The following is a 23,638-nucleotide window of genomic DNA, read 5'->3' as shown; positions in this document are numbered from 1 at the left end:
ATGGACCAATGACTGCAAAGGGAAGATTATCTAAAAACAGTTCTCCAACAGTATAAGTCTCATTTATATAAATGACTTGTACCTTACTTTAGACTTTTGCATGTGACATTTACTGCCCCCCTCCCCCTCCAAATTGACCCCCTATTCCATCCTCTTTTGTTGAGCTAACATTTTTTTTCATCTGTGCTGAGATTCTGACTAGCCTTAAAGTGTAACTCCTCCTTTATAGTAAATAGGGGATCCCATTTACCAGAAAGGGAGCTTTGAATCATGCCTGTTTTCCCTCTTGCTTTCAGCATATTGCAAAATTGTGTATAATTCTTTACTAGAGTTGTATACAAAGAGCTCTATTGTCAAATGCTCCCAATTTTAACTAGGATGTGCGGTGTGCTTCACGTGTGTGTGTAAATGCCTGTATTGTAATGAAGTTATACATTAATAGCCAGATCTGCCTCTCCAGGTGCAAGGGGCTGCAAATGCAACTTTGTGCAACTAGAAATTTGGTACCTACCACTTTTCTATCAGGACACATTGATCCTACAACCACAGATTTGCCCTGGATATTTGCTCTGTGTTCTCTATCACCGCTATCTTCTGGCTATCAACCAACTCTGGGCCTCCCCACTCCTGCAGCGTGCCATATCACCATACTATAGCTAACCCATCTCAACCATCATCCACATCAGTCTGGATGCTCTGGCTCTTCTCCAGCCTGAAGCAACTCTATCCTGAAAGCTTCATATTCATATCCCTACATCAACTTCCATCATGCCTAAGCCTTGATGCCCAGGTAATGGAAACCTCTTCACCAGATCTTCACACCTGTTACATCTACTATAATGGATGCCTCCTTCAGTTCTCCTCCACGACCCCCTCTTCAGGGCCTCCTGAACTTTAAATTTTGTACCTTTTGGCCTATAGTTCTAGACCCCCAGTTACTCTCCCACCCCTGCAGTGTAATGACTTCTACCTGTTTATATGTTTGCATTGCTTTAATTTTCTTGCTTCATATAATTTATTTGTCATTTATAATAAGTTTTATCCCTTTCAGCCAACATCTAATTAAATAATAATTGAGCAATAATAAAGAACCATTAAAATGACTAGCTGGTTAACACAGAGAATTGAAATGTAGAAAAATATGATGATTTCCAGAGCTCTTGCTAGTACTCAGCCATTGATTATTCGCCCAGTAGAATAAAGGCAAGAATATTGAGGAACAGGTGATCCACTCTTTATCAATAGGATAGCAGATCCAATAAACAGACCAAAATTAAATCTATATGTTCCTAAGAGCTCTCAATCAAATGCATCACGGCTTAGATAGACTGGCAAAAAAAAAATAATAATTGTAAATTAAATAGCAAGTCTTCATGTGTAGCAAATGTCATATGACATTGAAATCCAAACTGTTATATATTCCCTCCACATACAGTCTCTTGTTGTAACATATATAAACTCTGCACAGAAATAGTCACACTGACGCACAATTTGGTAATGTGCAAGTCTTTCGCTAATTAGAACCAGGGCTGTAATAAGGAAGATGTGGGTGATGCTGCCAAGCGCCAACCATGGTCCACTATTTGCGCAACAACCAGCCCCCCAGATAAAAATGACTTACCCGGTGACATGCAAACATATCAGGACGCTGTTCATATAGAGGAGTCAACGCACAAGTAGGAAGAGAAAAGTGACCAGAGGTAGACTGCGAAGGGGGCTTGAAAATGGTACTTACATGGGTGGGTACATTAGGGGGAGTAAAAGGTGTGAGGGAGTCCCTGTCATCACAAAAACTCGGGCAAGCTGGGGGGTGTCCGGTGGGCAGAGCTCTGAGTGCCCTGCATCATCATTGAGAGGCAGCATGGACTCCCCCACCCCCCAGACACAGCATGTAAGCAGCTGAAGGGGAGGCAGGCATCTAGATCTAGAATCCGGTTTCCCACTACAGATGAGCAGAGGTGCCACTTTCCTGGGTGCCTGGGACAAGAGGAGACAAGGTTTCATGCTCCCCCTAACATTCCAGGAAGCGAGTGTTGGCCATGAAGGCCAACTTATATTGCAGAAAAAGGAAGGGGGAGAGCTCCAACAATTAAGTTTCATATCTAAAACAGGGGATTTCTGTAAAACATTGTGTCTTGGGGCAACAAAGGAGTGCATGAGTGGTAAGGAACCACTTGGAGCAAATTACATATTACAGAGGGAAAAAGTCTCCATGTGAATATAGTACCCACATGTAAAACTCTGAATGTGGGAAATGTTTTAAAGCCCCTAGATAAAGAACCCACTTGTAAAGTGCCCCCATATATTGAAAGGTCGCTGCAGAGACAGTGGCTGGATTGTGGCTATAGGGATGGTTTATGATGCAGATCAGTGAGAGAGCCTGCAGTATATCTATAAAGGAAAGTGAAAGACAGGCAGAGGTTAAGAGTGTAAATAACAATGTTCAATTTTTATCATGAGATGGTCTGGCGCCCAACATTTCTATAGACTTTGCACTGAATTTACACTCTGCACTACCTGTTTATTCCACTGGTTATGTGCTATGCACCCATGTATTTGTGGACCCTCTGATCATGGATACCACACCCATGCCATAGCTAGAGATACAATGAGGGGAGGCTTTCCACACTACATCCTACATTCTAGCTCCCCAAGTAAGTGTATATGCTGCACCAGAAGGGTTCACAACTCTTTAAGGCTCTGAAGCATACTCTCTGTGATGCATTTCTTCAGCTGTCAGTTCATGTTGTGGGTCCAACCCGATAGGGAAAGAGGACAGATCCTCTGGTGGTGGATCCAGTTCACACTGTACACACATGCATTATTTAATTGCTTTCTTTCATACGGATTTTAACTAAACCCTTTAAATAATGCATGTGTATTCAGTGTCGACTGGCCCCACCACCAGAGGATCTGTCCTCTTTCCCTATCATAAACATGGACTGACAGCCGGTTATGCAGAGTCATTATAGACTCTGGTCCGTGGGGGACCAGAGTCTATAATGACTCTGGTTTCCCTGTGAATCTGGTGTAAATTTCTGAATGTGACCTCCCCCTTATTTTCTCAAGCCCCCCCCCCTCCTCAACATTTTCTCCATCCTCTCTAATTTCTGGCGCCCCATCTCTCTCTACACATTTGCTGGTACCCCCACTCAATGCTTCTAAACCAAATAACAAAATAGATAGTTAAACAATATAAATGGAATAAAGTCAGCAGATTGTTCTTCTCTTTTTCCAACTTTACCGAACCAATTAGCAATGCTGTCAGTTTCAAAACAACAGTATAAATCTCACCAGATATTATCTTACCTATCTGGTTTAAAGTTGAGCATGGTGATAGGGTGACCATTCAGGTGACCAGTCATTTAAAAAATTAGCCTTGGCCTCAAAGGGGAGCAAAACGCTTATTATGCTGTACTAAGTGTCGACAGATTGAGGAAGATTCCTTACGTTTCTGGGCAACTGATGCGGAGAAGTCCTGGAATATTTTCTGACCTACCTGCAGTTGGGGCAGTTTATGATAAACTCCTAGAATATTTTATTTTGCCTCTAATCTAGAAATCTTGCAATGACTGACATCTCCCTGCCTCACTGATCCTATCTATCTATTGGCACGCTCAATGTGTATTTGATCGAGATTACTAGGCAAACCTAATGCAGTGGGTAATATAGAGCTTTAGGTATTCTGGCAATTGAGAGTTTTTAACTGATGCCGGCATTTCCAAATCATAAGTTTTTTTTTCTATTTCTGTTCTAAAAAGTCTTCTAGTTTGGCTGACATGGCTTGATGGATTGGAGGGCCCCTGAATGAGTATCAATCAGAGCTTGGTAGAAATGATTGGTGTCTTCAACATCACTCATGGGTTCTAGACCTGCGATCCTAGATGTTTGACTCTATATGCACACAAGGAATCGAGCTCTGTCTGGAGGTTTTACATTTTTTCATCAATTTGGGGCATTATTAATTTAGAGATGGCATTGCCTACTTCAGCAATGGAATTGGGGACCAGAATCTTCACTTGATCTTTCTGATCTAATGCCTGGGAATCGTGATCATTGTCAGGGGTTGTTTGCGTGGAAGAGATGAGTTTGTTATAGGTCTGTCTGAATTTGCCCATTTTAGCGTGAGTACCATGTGATGTAGTCTTTGAAGAAGTAGGTTTGTCCAAAAACTTGTCCATCCCACAGATGAGAACAAAGATTTGAAAAGCACGGTCGTGCAAATAAAGTTAAGATTTCTCAAATTTGTTACATTTTATCAGAAATCATGAAGCAAGAAAAAGGAATTACACTTGAATTCCAGAGGTCCCTACTCCAACCACCAGACCTTGCATAAAAATGACCGCAGAGTAATTCCAAATCAGCAAATAACAGTATCATTATCATCAACATTTATTTATATAGTGCCAGCAGGTTTCGTAGTGCTTTACAATTGGGAACAAACAGTAATAAAACAATACTGGGTAATACATATATGCAGAGAGGTAAGAAGGCCCTGCTCGCAAGCTTACAATTTATGGGATAATGGTTTGATACACAAGGGTAAGTGCTACATCATATTGCATATTTGTCCAGCTAGAATACAAAGGTTACAAAGTAGTTGGTTGTATGTTCAGTCACACAACTATGTTGGTCAGAGGGTTTTAGCTTTGTGTTGGCTGTTTTTTCATGTAGCACACAAATATCAACTTTAAATTTCAGTGTACAAATAAGCTATCAAGTATTTGTGTGCTACATGAAAAAAACAGTCAGTATTTAACTTTTGTGCAAACCAGAAAACTAGTTTGAACCCCTTGCATTGTAACATGATTTTGTCCAGGAGACTGAAATAAGATACCTCTTCATTTAAGATCCTTAATGAATCAGGTCCCAGGATAGGACAGATTCTTGAGGTATTGTAGTGTCTGTATGAGGAGAGAGTGGTCAACAGTGTTGAATGCAGCAGAGAGATCCAGGAGAATTAGAAGAGAGTAATCACCTTTAGTTTTAGCTGTGATCAGATCATTGACAACCTTGGTCAGAGCAGTCTCTGTGGAGTGTTGAGAGGGAAAGACTGATTGAAGAGGATCCAATAGGTTGTTTGCAGAAATGAAACGAGTGTAGGCAATTCTCTCAAGAAGCTTGGAGGGGCATGGGAGCAGAGAGATAGGACGGTAATATGAGAGAGAGTTTGAATCGGAATTTTATTTTTTTTAAAATAGGATTAATCACTGCGTGCTTGAATAGTGATGGAAATATACCAGTAGAGAGAGAGTACAGATTTTAGTTAGAGGTGGAATTAACACACGAGACAAGGATCTACCAATTTGTGAGGGTATGGGATCAAGAAGACAGGAGGTAGAGTAGGAAGATAAGGAATAGAGTAGAAGCTTCCTCTTAATTTGTGGGATCAAATGAAGAGAGGGTATCAGAGGATACTGGGAAGGAATTGAGCTGATTGCTAGTCGAGGGAGATGATATCATTTCAAGTCTGCTCTTATCAATCTTGTCCTTGAAATAGGAAGCAAGATCCTGGGCACTGATGGTAGTTGGAGGGTTTGGATTGGGAGGATTGACAAGAGATTTAAATATGTTAAAAAGCAGTGACCAGAGCATTTTGAGTTCTAGATAGCAGTATATGCACAGAAATCATTAGAGGTACAAGATTTACGCTAGTGGCATTCAGCTTTACGAGAACGTTTTTGTAGATTTCATGTTACTTTAGTGTGGCACAGTTGACAACGAAGTCTACATGGAGTATGAAGAATGGAGCCACTTGATCAAGAGCAGTTGCTAGAGTATGGTGAAAATGAGGGACTGCCATATCAGGGAAGGAGAATATAGAAATTGGGGAGAGAAGGTGTTGGAGAGAGGTGAAAAACTGTTGAAAATCAAGAGTTAATATCCATGCGGGTATGAGGAGGCTTGGAAGAGTTTGACAGTAGAAAGGTTAAAGAACTGGGAGTGAGCGAGTAACTAATACGGTGATGATCCAAGAGGGAAAAAGGAGTGTTAAGGAAATGAAAAACTGAGCATAGTCTAGAGAAAACAAGAACAAGACAGTTGCCATACTGATGAGTAGTGGATTCAATCCACTAGGAGAGGTCAAGTGAGGAGGTTAGAGAGAGTAGTTTTGAAGCAGCATTGGAACGTGGATTAGCAATAGGGATGTTGAAATCACCCATGATGATGGGGGTGTTAGAAGATAAGAAGTGAATGAGCCATGCAGAGAAATGTTCAAGAAATTGTTGGCGAGATCCAGGGGGATGATAGATCACAGCGATATGCATAGAGAATAGGTTAAAAATCCTAACACTATGTAATTCAAAAGATGTGAACGTGAGAGATGGGACATTTGGTAGAACTGTGAATGTGCACTGTGCAGAGAGAAGTAATCCAACCTGACCTTCTTGTCTGCTTCTAGGTCTGGGGGTGTGATTGAAATGGAGGCTACCATGTGAAAGGGCTTCAGGTGAGGCAGTGTCTTATTGCGTGAGCCATGTTTCTGTTATTGCCATAAGGTTGAGGTTGTTTGAGAGGAAGAGGTTGTGTATGGAGGTAACTTTGTTACAAACAGAGCGTGCATTCCAAAGGACTTTGGAAGAGAGGTGATGCGTTTGAGGTTTGCTATATTTCGGTACCATTCAGATATATGTGTGGGGGAATTGTGGGGTACCTGGATTAGGTGATATCACCAGCTAATAAAAGCAGGGAGTAAGAAAGATAGGAAAGATGATTGTAAAATGTGTGTCCTTTTAGTTTCTGGCAACAGGGTGAGGCTGTTATAACTATTGAATTTACATAGGACAACATTTCATGAGTGTTAACTAGTGGTGAGTGAAGTAATGAAGGAGCAATGTAGACAGAGGTGTGTGTTGCAGGAAGGGTTAAGAATGATATAGTCCTAAAGATAATGCCATGAAAGGATAGCAAGAAAAATAATTTGACAAACATAGGGAGTTAGAATTAAAATAGCAACAAATGCAGGAATTAAAAGAGTTACCTAGTTGTAATGTCCTGTGAAAGTAGCAGAGAAAATCTGTAGCAGATGTAGATTATTTCTAGATGTGTTCAATTGTCTTGTTTAACTGTATTTTCTAAAAACCTTGTGCCGAAAACACACGTCTCCCCCAACACTAGATGGTAAGTTATAGTGAGGCAGATTTCAAAAAAGTTACATCTGTGGTAATTGGACAGCTGATCAGAGAAGGGAGGGGGGACTATGGGGCTTACTCAGACTATATGAGAGTCAGGCCAGAGTCATAACATTGGTTCAATGAGCAGCAACTAAACACAGGTTAAGCAAGTAACAAAGTCCTATTACATACTTTTTGAAAAAATACAGGCACAGTTGCAAAGATGAGAATAAGAGAGGATGAGATGAAATGTTCACTTCTTGTACATACCTTGGGATAAAACAGATAAACAATGGTTAGCAGTTATATCACCCAGTGCAATTAAATCGCAAATTTGCAATAATTAAGGCAACCGCTAGCTGGCAGCCAAGAGGTTTAACTAAGCAATATCAAGGTATGTATTGTGTCTGAGATAAACAAATATCAATACAATCTGCAACCACCAGAAGGCAGTAGAGGAATAGTAAAATTGTTTAGAAGGCAGAGGTACTAAGGTTCAATTCCTGGCTGAATTAGATCCATCATAGAACGAGTATGGGCCTCCTGATGTTAGCAGTGGGCTATGAGGACCTTACATCAAGTATTCTTCCACTAAAGAGGTTGCAACCAGATAATTAACCTTCAATTAAACCAAGACCAGGTAATTATGATGCCTGCATTATGGAATGATACCACTAGATGCCAGCAGATTTAAATATCAGGACTATTATGGGTATGAATTCTAGCCTAAGCAAATGAACAGTAGTTCAATAATTAACCACTAGATGGCATCAGGTATATAGTTGAACAGGTTAATATGCAATACACAGAATTTAAGCTGTATTACAAAACTGAGAGAATAGATTGTGCAAGACCCACAACATGAAGCAAAGTTCACACTTGTGGAATAAAGGATATGTAGGTAATAAAGGAATGAGTTCTCCTATCAGGGAGCCAATGGTCACTCTTTCTGCTGACTGCAGGATTCAAACAGTCTCAGACAGTATAGGGAGCAAGGAGCTGAGAAACAGTCCATAGAGTAATTTGAAAAGTCAGGAATCCACTCGCTCCAGGGGGTATATTTACTAAGCTGCGGGTTTGAGAAAGTGGAGATGTTGCCTATAGCAACCAATCAGATTCTAGCTGTCATTTTGTTGAATGTACGAAATAAATGGTAACTAGAATCTGATTGACTGCAATAAGCAACATCTCAGCTTTTTTAAACTCTCAGCTTCATAAATATACCCCTAGAGAAATCCTGTCAAAGAAGTCTCTCCTAGCAAACGTTAATCAGGGATCTTCCAGCAACTCAGCTCCACCGCATGCAGCAGAGTTTAATTGATATGAGGCCCAAGCTGTGAGGATAGGCACCAATAGTTTCCGGTCAAAACAGAATGGCAATCCAAGTCTATGGCCAAAACTAATAAAGAGTCCCACCTGGCAATTTGGAGTAATGTTACAAAATAGGCATCGGGTACAACACCATTTAGATCTGCCCGGGACAGCAGGCACAGCGGTATCACAGGTCAGTGACTCACTCACCGCTGCATAGGGGATCGCCTCTCCTCTTTTCGACACAGTCAAGGATGTGAGCGCCAAGCTTGGCTGGCACAGACCCCTCCGCTTCAAGCTCCAACGCTCTGTCCAACCACATAGGTCCCCTCTGGGTCACAATGCAGGCTGCGTGAGAGATGGTACACTGTCCAGCTCCTGGGACCCTCAATGTTCCGCTTCGCAGAAAAAGAGTCTCCAAGACAACATATTGGGTACAGCGCAGCCTGGCAAAGGAGAGGCATCAAAGGTAATGGCGGTAGTATGTGACTTTCAATCCGGCACTGATAACCAGGTAGTCACACGAAGTATTAGCCACCAGACAACCTTTTTCAGGCAAAAGCAATGAAGGGGGCAGAACAGCGCTCCAGGTTCCTCTATTTGGCACTACCATTGCAAGAGCTAGTGTCCTCAACCAAGCCTGATTGAGTGCAACACACTAAGGAAATGGAACAGGCTTTCCTAGCACTGAAGGAAAGTCTGATACGATCACCTTCTTCTGTATGGACAGTGCTGGTTGTGCAGCAGGACTCCTCACACAATGACATGGTGACGGTCACAGACCTGTAGCCTACTACAGTGCACAATTAAATACTGTAGCTAGTTCCCTCCCCACCTGGTTAAGGACAGTAGTGCTGCTGCTTTTCTAGTAGAGAAGAGCAAAGATGTAGCATTGGGTCATGATTTTACACTCCACACATCTCATGCAGTGTCGGCACTTTTAAATTAGGCTCAAAAATCCTGCACATTTCCTACCTTACGTGCCTCATAAGGCGTAGAGGGTGGAGGGTGAGGAGGGAAATTTAGAAAAATGTTACATTCGTGCAGATACACATGACTATATGGAGTTTCTAAATCAGAATTTCATGGCGAGACCTGATATCCCTTTAGTTGACGCAGAAATAACATTTTACACACTCCACGCCCATGATACCACACTAGTCACTGATGCCAGTTACCCCATGCTACTGCTTGCCTGACAACACATTTCCCATCAACATTCGTTACCGCTGTATCTCAACTGCCACCATTCTCTTCTACTAGACTGACCTGCACAGGAGAAGAGGGATGACAGAACATAGCATAGGTAGAGAGAGAGAGAGAGAAAAAGAAAGAAGAGATTACATTCATTATAATCAAGGTGCATGTACGAGCGGTTCTGAGAAATCTGACAGATCCGAGATTTTGGGTTCTGAGTAAATACGAAACGACTGAATTCTTTGCACCAAAATTAGATTTGAGAATGAGAAAAAATGTAATTTCCAGGAAAATATGGAACCCAAACACTTGTTATATAGCATGTGTGTCATTGCACTTCCGGTTAATGCATTCCGAGTTGAACGCATACAGCCAGAGTGTCCGTTTGATAGTGGAGGTGAGTTTTTGCACCTTCTTGGTTCAAGTCTTAGGTACTCATGGGGAATACACACCTGCTAGGCAGGTGTCCCAGGGACTTACCTAGGAATCGCTGTGTTTGGTTGTTGTAGTGAAAACCCGTTTGTGTACTTCCGGGTTTGGCACTTCCGGTTTATGCGTTCCATGGTGGAATGTATATTGTTTGGATTAGCTCATAGAGAATACAAGGGAGCCATTGCCTCATATATTTTGCAATGATATGCAGACTATCACTTTTTGATGAATCAAGAGCTGCAACTGAATACAATCTGGGATTGCATAAGAAATGAGGTAAGAACATGTTTTTTTAATACCTGTCTCTTCTGTGTCTTGACAAAGGTTCAAATGTAGGACCGATCGACTTATAATGTAAGATATGGAATTGAATTAAAAGAAAATGAAAGCAGAAGTGGTGATTGTATCTTTTAGTAAACTGCCATGTATTTTTGCTGCTACTCTGTCACTAATTTTAGCCAGTCAGCTCGCTGCAGACTTTGGCCAAACTTAGTAAAAATTTGGGAAGTTGTGAAGAGATCATTACCAAACAGACTGTAAATGAATGTTAATGCTATAAATAGTAATATAAGACCAAAAAAAAGCTCAAAATCACATAATTTTACCTATATTTCACATTTTTTAATTAAATCCAGATCCAAAACCAAAAACTTTTGTAAGAAAACCAAAACACGAAGACCTTTTATATATTTTTATATATATATATATATATATATATATATATATATATATATATATATATATATATAGCCTTTCAGGTAGAAAATATTTAAATATAGACTATATATAACTTATCTAAGATACTTTTTTCTAACCTATTTAAATGAAGTTTTTTTTCTTTTAGTACTTGTTAATTACACAGACATCACTGTAGCTCTCCAGTGCTGTGCTGCTATTTAAACTTGAGTTGCTGTTTTCAAATCATCCACTGCTTGGCTGAAATGATGACTTATTCACTGACTTAAGGCAGCAGCAGGGGATTTGATAAAAGCAAAGTTCAAGTGTTAGAAGCAGTACTGTGCTGAGGAGCTACAGTAGTGTCCATATAATGAAAAAATACCAAAAGAAAAAAAAAAAGAAAAAACTTTACTCTGTGGGCTGACTATATTCCCTCTAGTGGCTCACCATGCTCCTTCAGTGCTGCACAGACCCCCGTGGACCCTGTCACAATTCTAGCGGAGTGGATTCTCTTTCACCAATCTGAATCAGCACCGGCAATAACAGAGGAGTGTAGTTTAATGAACCCCCATTTTCACCAGGGACCCCCGCAAAAAGGTTTCTGCTTCGCTGCTTGTGGGTTCACAGGTCGCAGTCCCCTGTGCTTCTTCCAGGCGTAACAAGCTGGTATTAACAACAAAAGTCTGGTCAATGTAGCCAATCAGACCTTACCCCAGAACATTAGTTTCAGGCCTCTTCATTGGAGACAAATTTGTTTGTTACAATTGATTTGTTAAAAGGGAGCTGTACGCTCCATCTCATACCCTGATGGTAGTATCCCCAGGAGTGCCGAGGGCGGGAGGAGGGGAGTCGAGTACAAATTACCCAGGCCTGGGCCTGTCTGGGGGGCCCGGGGCTCAGCTGGTGCAGTATAGAAAAAATGTTTTTTTTTAAAAGTCCTTTCTTTGTCTCCACGTTGAGGGGGGGGGGGGGGGGGGGGCGCGCAGCCAGCAGAACAAGCCAAGATCTCCAAATAGAGCTACACAGACCAACAGCAGATAAACATAGCACCTGCTTACCATGGTGATTAGGACATAATGTCCACATTGCCGACAGTCTGGATAAAAGTGCTATAGCTGTAACAGCTGCCCTGTATTACACAGCATTCACTGGACATTAAATCATTGGCGCCCAAGATGCATTTAAACTACATATTTATTTCAGTTATTAGTATAAGCATAACCTACTACATACGGCTCCAATGTAATACAGCTCAAAAACACATCACCAAATATTTCTCTAACCCACTGATCCCAAACTGGTGAATTTGTTCATAGTTACCTATATTGTAGTATGTGATAGCTTCCCATCAGGTAACAATATATTACACAAATAGTATATGTTACACGTGTCCGGGGATAGTCACTTGTCACCCTGAGCTATAGGGCAATTTTGTTTCTCCTTATAACAACCTGACAACAATTATCTCCAAATGTCAGCTTCCTTTCAGTGGGCATGCACAAGGTGATGGAGCTTCCCTGCTCACTCTGCAGGATGTTTTCACATTTATTAGTCGCGTGTAGGTAAGTACAAGTGAGCTGGGGGGGTCATAATATGTCTGGGGGTTATAATGTGTCTGGGAAGTTTATATTATTTGGGGAGGTTATAATATGTCTTGGGGGTTACAATATGTCTTGGGGGTTATAATGTGTCTGGGAGGGGCTTATGATATTTCTTGGGGGGCTCAGAATGTGCCTGGGGGGTGGCATGATGTGTCTGGGGGGTGGCGTAATGTGTCTGAGGGGTGGCATAATGTGTCTGAGGGGTGGAGCGATATGTTTGAGGGGTGGTGTGATGTGACTGTGGGGTTGGCATGATGTGTCTGGGTAGTGGCGAGGTGTGATGTGGCAGGGAGTGGCATGATCTGTCTGAAGATGTGGCTGGGGAGGGTGTGATAAATGTAATATTTTACTATAATGTATGTATGTTCAAAGAAGAGCAGCCTCGCCCCATGTATCCAACCCTGTAACCCGCAGGCTACTCATCTCACCACCTTTCCAGAGGTATCCAACCTTGCAACCCAAAGGCTACTCATCTCGCCACCTTTCCAGAGGTATCCAACTCTGCAATCCGCAGGCTACTCATCTCATCACCTTATCCAACCCTGCAATTCGCAGGCTAATTATCTGACCACCTTTCCAGAGGTATCTGACCCTGCAATCCTCAGGCTACCCATCTCTCCACCTTTCCATCGGTATCTAACCCTGCAATCCGCAGGCTACTTATCTCTCCTCCTCTACCAAAGGTATCCACCCTGCAACCCGCTGGCTACTGCATCTCACCATCACTTTACAGTATTGCCTATTCCGCTGTTAAGATCTGTGGTTATATTACTGCCTTATCAGTTATAGCATCCTGAACCTGTGTTACCTGTGTTTCTACTAAAACCACTTTGTTCACCTACTTTCTCTCCGTGGTCTTACGGACCACAGAGTACCTTTGATTAAAGATCTTTATCTATCGTTGTGTAATTCAGCCTGTCATTAGATCTGACATCTTTGACTCATTACCTGGCTTGCAGCTTTCACTTCAGCTGCTCTGTTGGAAAACCAATTACCACATGAACATATACCATGGTACCAGTGTAGAAACGGGTCTAACTGTGGTGAGGTTGGGAGCTTACTACATACCTTCTGGAGCTGCCTCAAATTACATGCTTTATAGACTGAAATCTTTGATCTAATTAATGTGGTGGTGAATGTAACTTTGCTCCCTTCTCCAGAAATGGCCCTTCTGCACTTTTATTCCCTGCAGCTCCAGCACCTTAAGCGTTATTTTGGAAATTTTCTTACTCCCTGCTTCAGTAATCGCAACCAAAATTCAAAAGGGCTATGTCATGGACACTCTAGGGTCACCGTATTCTGCCTCTGCTTCTTCTCCCCTAATAGGGTTGAAATAACTGAATGTCCAGAAAAGAAGTCTGAAGTAATGAAGATAACAATAAAGATAAATGGTTGTTGGCTCTTGTTGGCTTCAATCCAAAAGCGATTCACTCCATTCTTCACACTTGATATTTATGGTTTACAAATTACACAACTAATTACATATTCATGATATTCTAACACGTACATTCCCAATTCTAAGAAAACATAAGATGTCATCTCTTATAGGAGAATGCTTCCATTGTCATTGTCTAGATGCATCAGTTACACCCTGATGCTCGATCTTCATTGGTTGATTCCTTTGCAAATTCAAAGAATAACACGTCTTGCTTCATTTGAGTATTAGCATACTGAAAGCTATTTTCACTGTGTCAGCCTTTGTCCATATCGAAATGTCCATACATATCAGATACTTATGCAGTCCCTCTGGTTGCTATAGGATTACAACTTAGCACAATAGTTAGAGCATACAATCTTAATAACAAGTTGCTGATTAAGCTGTGAATGTTAGCTTATAGTATATGCAGTGTCATCCTTAATTCTAATACACTTTGATACATATACATTTATATTGGTTTCTAATACAAATGCCTTATAATACATTATATCTAATTTAATAGCTATGCAATAACACTTATTATATCATTAGTTATTAGCTTCAAATGTCAAATATCTTCTAATTGCCTTAAAACCCCTTATGAAATGACTAGATTGGAGCAATTATTATTCCGAGCACCTAGCCCCATCACCGTCCTCCTTCACTATGTAAACTTGTTGTTGTATTTTTTATAAATTATGCATGTTTATTGATTTTTTCTGGTGTATTTGATTTAATACAATGGAATTACTCCCTCCCTTGTTCTCCTCCCCCTACTTATTTCCTTATTTTCATGTTTGTGATGTTTTCCCTGCAACTTTAAAATTTCCATAACAATCTTCAGTGTAAAAAACAAAGCAAAGAAAACCAATAAAAAAATGGCATTTTAAGCTTGGTGGGTTCAAAATGTAATGTCACCATATCAATACTAAGGCTCTCACAAGTCTTTCCTACAATTTAAACAAATATAAATTACTGGGTTAGTCTAAAGATAAAACATGTACCATAAAATAGTTGAAAGATGTATATATTGATGATACTCTATAAACAATCACTCTTTTTTCTGTGTTATAAGTAATATCAATGTAAATAATAACTCAATATTATTGTTATTTTGAGGGTTTGAAGGTCACTATGGCTCTTCCCAACAAAAAGGGAGTCAACAACTAAACCGTGTTTCTAGCACTACTGTTCCACTCACAATTATTTCGGCAATGTCAATGTTTGTTGTTACCATGTATAGCAGGGGTGGGCAAACCTGTCCTCAAGGGCCATATCCAGTTCATGTTTTTAGGATTTCTGTCTGTAGAAACAGGTGGGATACTTACTGACCCAGCCAAATAGATTAACTCAGCTGTACATGATTAAAGAAATCCTAAAAACATGAACTGGATATGGCCCTTGAGGACAGGTTTGCCCACCCCTGATGTATAGCATCACTATTCTGCTTAATAACTCAAACACGAATGTCCTCAGTATTGCAACTGACAGTCTTCAACCAAACAGCTTCTCATGTCCCATAAGCTGTATAAGAGGAAGACCCCGAATGACTCAGACTACATACAGCAAATGCACTACAACCAACATTGCTGAGTTCAGGGATTGTTCAACTTCGCACAAGCATTCTACCTGTGAATAGTATAGAAGGAAAACTAGAAATGGTCCAGAATGTGCAAGGAGGGAAACCTCCTTCAGCAACAATGTTAATGCCAGAATTTGCCCAGAATAATGCTCCATCAATAACAGTGCTGATACCAGGAATACTTGAACCCACACATACACTCAATTTACCTGCTGACTCAAACAGGACTGTCCTAAAGGTTAACACGAAGAGCCATGATCTAAAATGCCTCTTGACTCCAAATAATTTTATAGAAGTAAAGCTAGAAATAAACCTTAATTTGCAAATGGTGGATGCTCCAAGCAACAACTGTGATACCAGGAAGTCTTGGATCTATCTTCAGACCTGAAAAGCCCCTTCCTATGATACCAAAGACTGGACCCAGTACCTCCACCTTTCGTGAAAGATCTTCCTGCATCTGTACTAATTATGTATATAAACATTTCAAATACTGGAAAGAATATAAGAAAGTGGTCAGGTGACTTAAACCCTGCTTCCCTGACACAGAGGCCCCGTCCTGCTTCATGACGTGAGTAACATACTAAACCACAATAGAATAGGTGCAATGTAATGTCCCCTCATGTGAAAGAACATTGATTAAATTCAGAAATGTATAAACATTTTCATTCCTTTTACTTGAAGTTTAATAAAGTTAGCAAACAGCTATCTATAAAAGAGAGAACATTCACAAATGTAAGGGCTCAATAAAACTATTTTAGAAAATGGTTTAATAAGGTCAGATTGTTTTTCCTCTGCCCACCAGTGTTCCTCTCAGTAAGCCCATTGAGCTTTTCTGAGCTGAATTGGTTTAAAGAAGCTCAGTATTGGGTACATTCATTGTCATAAAATGTAAACCCTGTCATTACATGAAAATGTTTACGTGCACATCTGTGAATGTTACAAACTGTCTTTCCATATTGTACAATTTGTACTTTGTGTTCATAATAAAAAAAATACTCTACGTTATTATTCTGCAACAAAGCCATTTAAAGTGACTCATGTCATATCAATGTAACTATATACATTTTGCACCTGTTGATGCTCTTTTGCCAATGGAAGCATTTGTCTGATACAAAATTTCTCTACTTATGTTTTAAATAATTTAAAGTTTCAACTTTGGTCGGGCTGTTTTAATTATACGACGGTAGGGATGGAAGAGGCAGGTGGAGCGAGAGAGGTAGGATCGGGCAGGAAAGCAATTGAGTCAAAAGTAGGGAATACCAGCCAAGCCATATGTCTCCCAAATTTAAGGATTATAAATACTAGTCATTTTTTAGTATAGGATGAAAGTTGGAGTTTTATAGCCGACATTTCCCCACAACTTCCGACACTCTTCCGATATTCAGAATCAGACCATAATAAGCTCCACTTCTGGGGGAAAATGTATCAAGCTCCGATTTTGAAAATCTCGCAGCTGTATTAAAAGTGAGATTTGATGTAAAATCAAGATTTGTTTCTGTCAAAATCGCTATTTACAAAATCGATAGAGATCAAAGTCCAGACTATTTGCCACTCTAGCTATACAAGTCTCAAATGTATGAAGCTGCGATTAAGCAAACTCTCCTGAATTTGCTTTAAAAATCGTCAGATACAACACGCTGCATTCTAGCAGCGTGATTAGTAAACACATCACTGTTGCACTGTCTGCCTATACAGCCGCTGGTCCCCACGGCTATCAAAAGTTTAAAAACAAATAAGAGTTTAAAAAAAAAGCGTGGGCCTCCCCGCCCCTGGCCCATATTAATCCTACTGCTGCCAGCCTTCTGCTGGTTGCGTGAAAATCGGGAAAATATTTGCGTGGGGTCCCTCCTATTTTCACTCAGCCAGCACTAGGCAAACCAGCCTGGAATGGGTGGCACCATAGCAGGGGGACACGAGTCCAGGGCTGCCAAAAAGAATTCAGGGCCCTGGTACAACAAAATCATGGGGTCCCCCTTATAGTCGAGCAGGCTAAAAAAAAAGTAATGGGTGTGGTCATACAATTGGGGCGTGGCAATGCACCATTGGGGTGTGGCTAGCAGGTCAAAATCACTAGGCCCTGAATTCGCCAGAGAGTGACATATGTCCAAGCACTTCTGACTTTCTGGACATCTAGCACCATAGTGTAGTGTAGAAAGAATGCAGTGTGTACAGAAAGAGTTCAGTCTTGGCCTGCACCTTACATTGGGCACAACACTCACCAAAAATTGGCATTGTTCCTACTAGAATCACAACATTTCACAGACTCTCCTGCTCTCTCCTACCTGTTCTTCTCACTTACACAACCTGTATCTGCAAGTTTCTTTAGTTGCGGCTTGTCTGGATCCTGGAATGCTGGGGGCCTATTTTCACGCAACCAGCAGTAGACTGGCAGCACTAGGGTTAATAGTGGCCGGGCAGGGAAACCCCACACTTTAAAAAAAAAATGTTTTATTTGTTTTTAAACTTTTGACAGCCGCGTGGACTTGCGGTGGTATGGACAGACAGTGTAACATTGATGTGTTTACTATACACATTGCTAGCAAGCAGCATGTTGTCTATGGGATTTTTAACCTAAACACAGGAGAGTTAGCTAAACACAGGAGTGTTTGACATCGCAGCAAATCGCCAGAAATGACTAGCGATTTTTAAGATCAGAGTAAAAATCACAGTTTAACACATCTGACACCTTGGGGACTAAAATCGCAGATTAATCGCCAGAAAAAAATCAGACCTTGATACATTTACCCCCTGACGTGCCAAACTCTGTGCATATATCCCCACCCACTTTTGAGTAAAACATTGCCCCTTTTTGTGCATTTCCATTCTTCAATCATATATTCAATATAGCACTACAAATGTACATGTACCATGTTTTCTATTTAACATGAATTTACACCTGGAATGTGTGTTTTATATAGTTTATATTGATTTGTATTGGCAGTCTACTAATTTCACCAGATGTACACTATCTGCACTGTCCCTGTGTGTGTCTATCTTTAACAGTGTCTACTTGTACTGCCAATTTAGAATTTGGGTCTCTAGAATCTAGGGATGAGCGCACTCGGATTCTGGCAATCCGAACCCCCCCGAACAGTGCGGATCCGAGCCCAATCCGAGCACTGTTCGGGTATTCCGCCGATGGCTGAACGTCAGGATCCTGCCGTCGGATCTCGTGAGATCCGGATTCTTTATATACCCCGCTTGCCGCCGCCATCTTTACTCGGGTATTGATCAGGGAAGAGGGAGGGTGTGTTAGGTGGTCCTCTGTCCTGCTCTTTCTCATGCTGTGCTGTGCTGTGTCCTGCTCAGTCCAGTGGTGCTGTGTCCTGTGCAATCTATAACTACGTTCACTGTTCCTGCAGTATTAAAAAATAGTTACTGCAATCTCAAACTACGTTCACTGTCCCTGCTGTACCAAAAAATAGGTACTGCAATTTCAAACTACGTTCACTGTTCCTGCTGTACCAAAAAATAGGTATTGCATATAATGGAGTACCAAAATTTGGAGGATAAAGTAGGGAAAGATCAAGAACCACTTCCTCCTAATGCTGAAGCTGCTGCCACTAGTCATGACATAGACGATGAAATGCCATCAACGTCGTCTGCCAAGGCCGAGGCCCAATCTTCTAGTACAGGGCATGTAAAATCCAAAAACCCAAAGTTCACAAAAATGAGCAAAAAAAGAAAATTAAAATCATCTGAGGAGAAACGTAAACTTGCCAATATGCCATTTACGACACGGAGTGGCAAGGAACGGCTTAGGCCCTGGCCCGTGTTCAGGACTAGTGGTTCAGCTTCACCCAAGGATCTAAGCCCTCCTCCTCCTCCCTTAAGAGAGTTAAGCTGTCATCAACAACACAGCAAACAACTCTGCCTTCTAAACAGATGGCATCACAAATCCCCAAGGCGCGTCCAAGGGTGTTGGTGGTTGCGAAGCCTGACCTTCCCATCACTGTACGGGAAGAGGTGGCTCCTTCCACCATTTGCAGCATGCCCTCTGCATATGCTGAAAGGATCACCCACAGTGCAGATCCAGATTTGGATAATGAAGGTGTCAATGTTGTACACCAGGAGGAGGATATTGCTGTAGCTGGCACTGAGGAGGAACTTGACGAGGAGGATGCTGATGTGGTTATCTTAAATGAGGCACCAGGGGGGGAAACAGTTGTTGTCCATGGGAGGAAAAAGCCCATCGTCATGCCTGGGCAGAAGACCAAAAAATCCACCTCTTCGGTCTGGAACTATTTCTATCCCAATCCGGACAACAATTGTATTGCCATATGTACCTTATGTAAAGCTGCAATAAGCAGGGGTAAGGATCTTGGCCACCTAGGGACATCCTCACCTGAAGAACCTTCATAATTCAGTGTTTAGTTCAGGGACTGTGGCTAGGACCGTCAGCAGTCCAGGGACACTTAAATCCCTTGCTGCCGTTGTGTCCACACCAGCAACACCCTCCTCATCAATTTCCTCCTCGATCTCAATTAGAGATAGTCCTGCAGGCCATGTCACCGGCATGACTGAGTCCTCTTCAATCCGGTAGTCTTCCGGAGCATCCTGCAGCGCTACGCCTACTACTGCCGCTGCTGCTGTTGCTGCTGGTAGTCGGTCATCTTCCCAGAGGGGAAGTCGTAAGACCGCTACGTCTTTCACTAAACAATTGACCGTCCAACAGTCGTTTGCCATGAGCATGAAGTAGGACAGTAGTCATCCTATGGCAAAGCGGATAACTGCGTCCTTAACAGCTATGTTGGTGTTAGACGTGCGTCCGGAGTCCGCCATCAGTGGAGTGGGATTTAGACGGTTGATGGAGGTATTGTGTCCCCGGTACCAAATCCCGTCGAGATTCCACTTCACTAGGCAGGCGATACCCGGGATGTACAGAGAAGTATGAAAAAGTGTCCCCAGTGCTCTTAAAAATGTGGTTGTACCCACTGTCCACTTAACCACTGACATGTGGACAAGTGGTTCAGGGCAAACTAAGGACTATATGACTGTGACAGCCCACTGGGTAGATGCATTGCCTTCCGCAGCAACAGCAGCATCAGTAGCAGCATCTCCAAAACGCCTGCTCGTTCCAAGGCAGGCAACATTGTGTATCACCGGTTTTAGTAAGAGGCACAACGCTGGCAACTTCTTAGAGAAACTGAGGGAAATAATCTCGCAGTGTCTTACCCCACTTACACTCTCCTGGGGATTTGTGGTGTCGGACAATGCCAGTAACATTGTACGGGCATTACATATGGGCAATTTCCAGCACGTGCCATGTTTTGCCCACACAATAAATTTGGTGGTGCAGCATTATCTGAAAAGTGACAGGGGGGGTGCAGGATATGCTTGCGGTGGCCCGCAAAATTGCTGGACACTTTCGGCATTCTGGCACTGCCTACCGCAAACTCGAGCAACATCAGAAAAGCCTGAACCTGCCCTGCCATCACTTCAAACAAGAGGTTGTGACGCGCTGGAACTCCACCCTCTATATGCTGCAGAGGATAGAGGGGCAGCAAAAGGCCATTCAAACCTACACAGCAACCTATGACGTAGGCAAAGGAGTGGGGATGCGCCTGAGTCAAGCGCAGTGGAGACTGATTTCCGTGTTGTGCAAGGTTCTCCAGCCGTTTGAACTTGACACACGAGTCAGTTCCGACACTGCCAGCTTGAGTCAGGTGATTCCCCTGATCAGGCTGTTGCAGAAGCAGCTGGAGAAAGTGAGGGAGGAGCTGGTAAACCATTGCGATTCCACAAAGCATGTAGCTCTTGTGGATGAAGCCCTTCGTACGCTTTGCCAGGATCCGAGGGTGGTCACTCTTTTAAAGTCAGAGGAATACATTCTGGCCACCGTGCTCGATCCTCGGTTTAAAGCGTATGTTGTGTCTCTGTTTCCGGCGGACACAAGTCTACAGCGGTGCAAAGACCTGCTGGTCAGGAGATTGTCATCTGAAGAGGACCGTGACATGCCAACAGCTTCTCCTTCATTTTCTTCCACACCTGTGGCTGCGAGGAAACAGCTGAGATTTCCGAAACGACCCGCTGGCAGGGATGCAGACAACATCTGGTCCGGACTGAAGGACCTGCCACCATTGAAAAAATGGTGGAGGATTACTTTGCTGACACCATCCAAGTAGGCATGTCAGACAGTCCTTACTTTTACTGGCAGGATAAAAAAGGCAGTTTGGAAGCCCCTGTACAAGCTGGCTCTATTTTACCTGAGTTGTCCCCCCTCCAGTGTGTACTCCGAAAGAGTTTTTAGTGCAGCGGGAAACCTGGTCAGTGAGCGGCGAAGGAGGTTGCTTCCGCAAAATGTTGAGAAGATGATGTTCATAAAAATGAATTATCAATTCTTCAATCAAGACCAGCAATGGCCTCCAGAGACTACAGAGGGACCGGTGATTGTGGAGTCCAGCGGGGACGAATTGATAATGTGTGAGGATGAGGAAGTACACACTGAAGGGGGCGAGGAATCAGAGGATGAGGATGAGGACGACATCTTGCCTCAGTAGAGCCAGTTTAGTTTGTACAGGGAGAGATGAATAGGTTTTTTGTGTGGGGGCCCAAACAAACCAATCATTTCAGCCACAGTAGTTTGGTAGGCCCTGTCGCTGAAATGATTGGTTTGTTAAAGTGCGCATGTCCTATTTCAACAACATAAGGGTGGGTGGGAGGGTGGGAGGGCCCAAGGACAATTCCATCTTGCACCTCTTTTTTTTCTTTGCCAGCTCGTTTTGTGGGGGTCCAAACAAACCAATCATTTCAGCCACAGTTTTGTAAGCCCTGTCGCTGAAATGATTGGTTTGTTAAAGTGCGCATGTCCTATTTCAACAACATAAGGGTGGGTGGGAGGGCCCAAGGACAATTCCATCTTGCACCTTTTTTTTTTGCATTATGTGCTCTTTGGGGCCTAGTTTTTCAAACTGCCATCCTGTCTGCCACTGCAGTGCCACTCCTAGATGGGCCACGTGCAGGCCCGGCTCTCCCATTAGGCAAGGTTAGGCACTTGCCTAGGGCGCTGGGCTCTGGAGGGCGCCTGGAGGGCGCCACAGAATTCTAAAAGACTTTAAAACTGTGTGGCGACCGCTGACCATACCTGTCACGGCCGACGCACAGCATTCAGATGCATGGGGAGGGAGGAAGAGGCTATTTTGTCACCACCGCCGCCTCTCTGCTCCGTCTTCTCCCCTCCACTTACTAGTGTCAGTGAGTGGAGGGGAGGAGACGGAGCAGAGAGGCGGCGGTGGTGAGAAAAGGTAAGGCGATTTTTGCGGGGGGGGGGGGGGGGGGCGCGCCGCTTTTTTAAAAATGCCTAGGGCGCCGTGGACCCTAGCACCGGCCCTGGCCACGTGTTTGTGCCGCCCACTTGTGTCGCTTAGCTTAGACATCCAGCTACCTCGGTGCAACCTTTTGGACTAAAAACAATATTGTGAGGTGTGAGGTGTTCAGAATAGACTGGAAATTAGTGGGAATGAATGTTATTGAGGTTAATAATAGTGTAGGAGTGAAAAAAAATAAAATATGGATTTTAGCACTTTTTATGCTTTTTTAAAAAAAAATCAGAACCCAAAATCAGAACCAAAACCTTTAGTGGGGTGTTTTGGCAAAACCAATCCGAACCCAAAACCTCAAGCTAATCAGAACCCAAAACCCAAAACACGAACAGTGGCCGGTGCACACCCCTACTAGAAACGTGAATCCTCTCCTTATAAATACAGTAAATGTCTCCAGGGGTAATGTTCGACACTTTTGGTATACACTATGTTTATATGACTAGTATAAGTAGACTTCACCATGCAGTTTAAATCAAACATCTTTATAATAAAGCAAAACAAAAAGAACAAAAAAAACAAAACAGGTTGGTTAAAATATAACATATATGTAATTGGATATGCAGATAAAAATCACAGTCTTTTTGTGTATTTGTGAATATACAGTGGGCTTCTATCCCTACAGGTGAATGTCCTTAGTGCTGGGATGCAGGAAGATGCTGCCTCATGTTTTGATCCTTTGTTGCTGGGCAGTGCCGTAACTAGACATTTTGGTGCCCTGGGCGAGACAGGGCACCGGCGCCCCCCATATAAGTGGGAGTGGTATTTGACAAGTGGGTGTGGCCAACCTAATGTGTGGGTGTGGCTAGCACTTTACTGAAAGAGTTCATATATATATATATATATATATACACACACACACATAAAACCCTTTAAACCCTGTCATTGTGTGTTATATAAAAGAATTTGACCTACTGCTCCTCTTTTTTCGTGTGTTCCAGCGGTGGAACTATGCATTCCACTGGCAGGAAGTTCGGCATTTGGAA

This window comes from Mixophyes fleayi, chromosome 9, assembly GCF_038048845.1.
Source record: "Mixophyes fleayi isolate aMixFle1 chromosome 9, aMixFle1.hap1, whole genome shotgun sequence".
Classification (NCBI taxonomy): Eukaryota; Metazoa; Chordata; class Amphibia; order Anura; family Limnodynastidae; genus Mixophyes; species Mixophyes fleayi.
Note: the sequence above shows the minus strand (reverse complement) of the source record.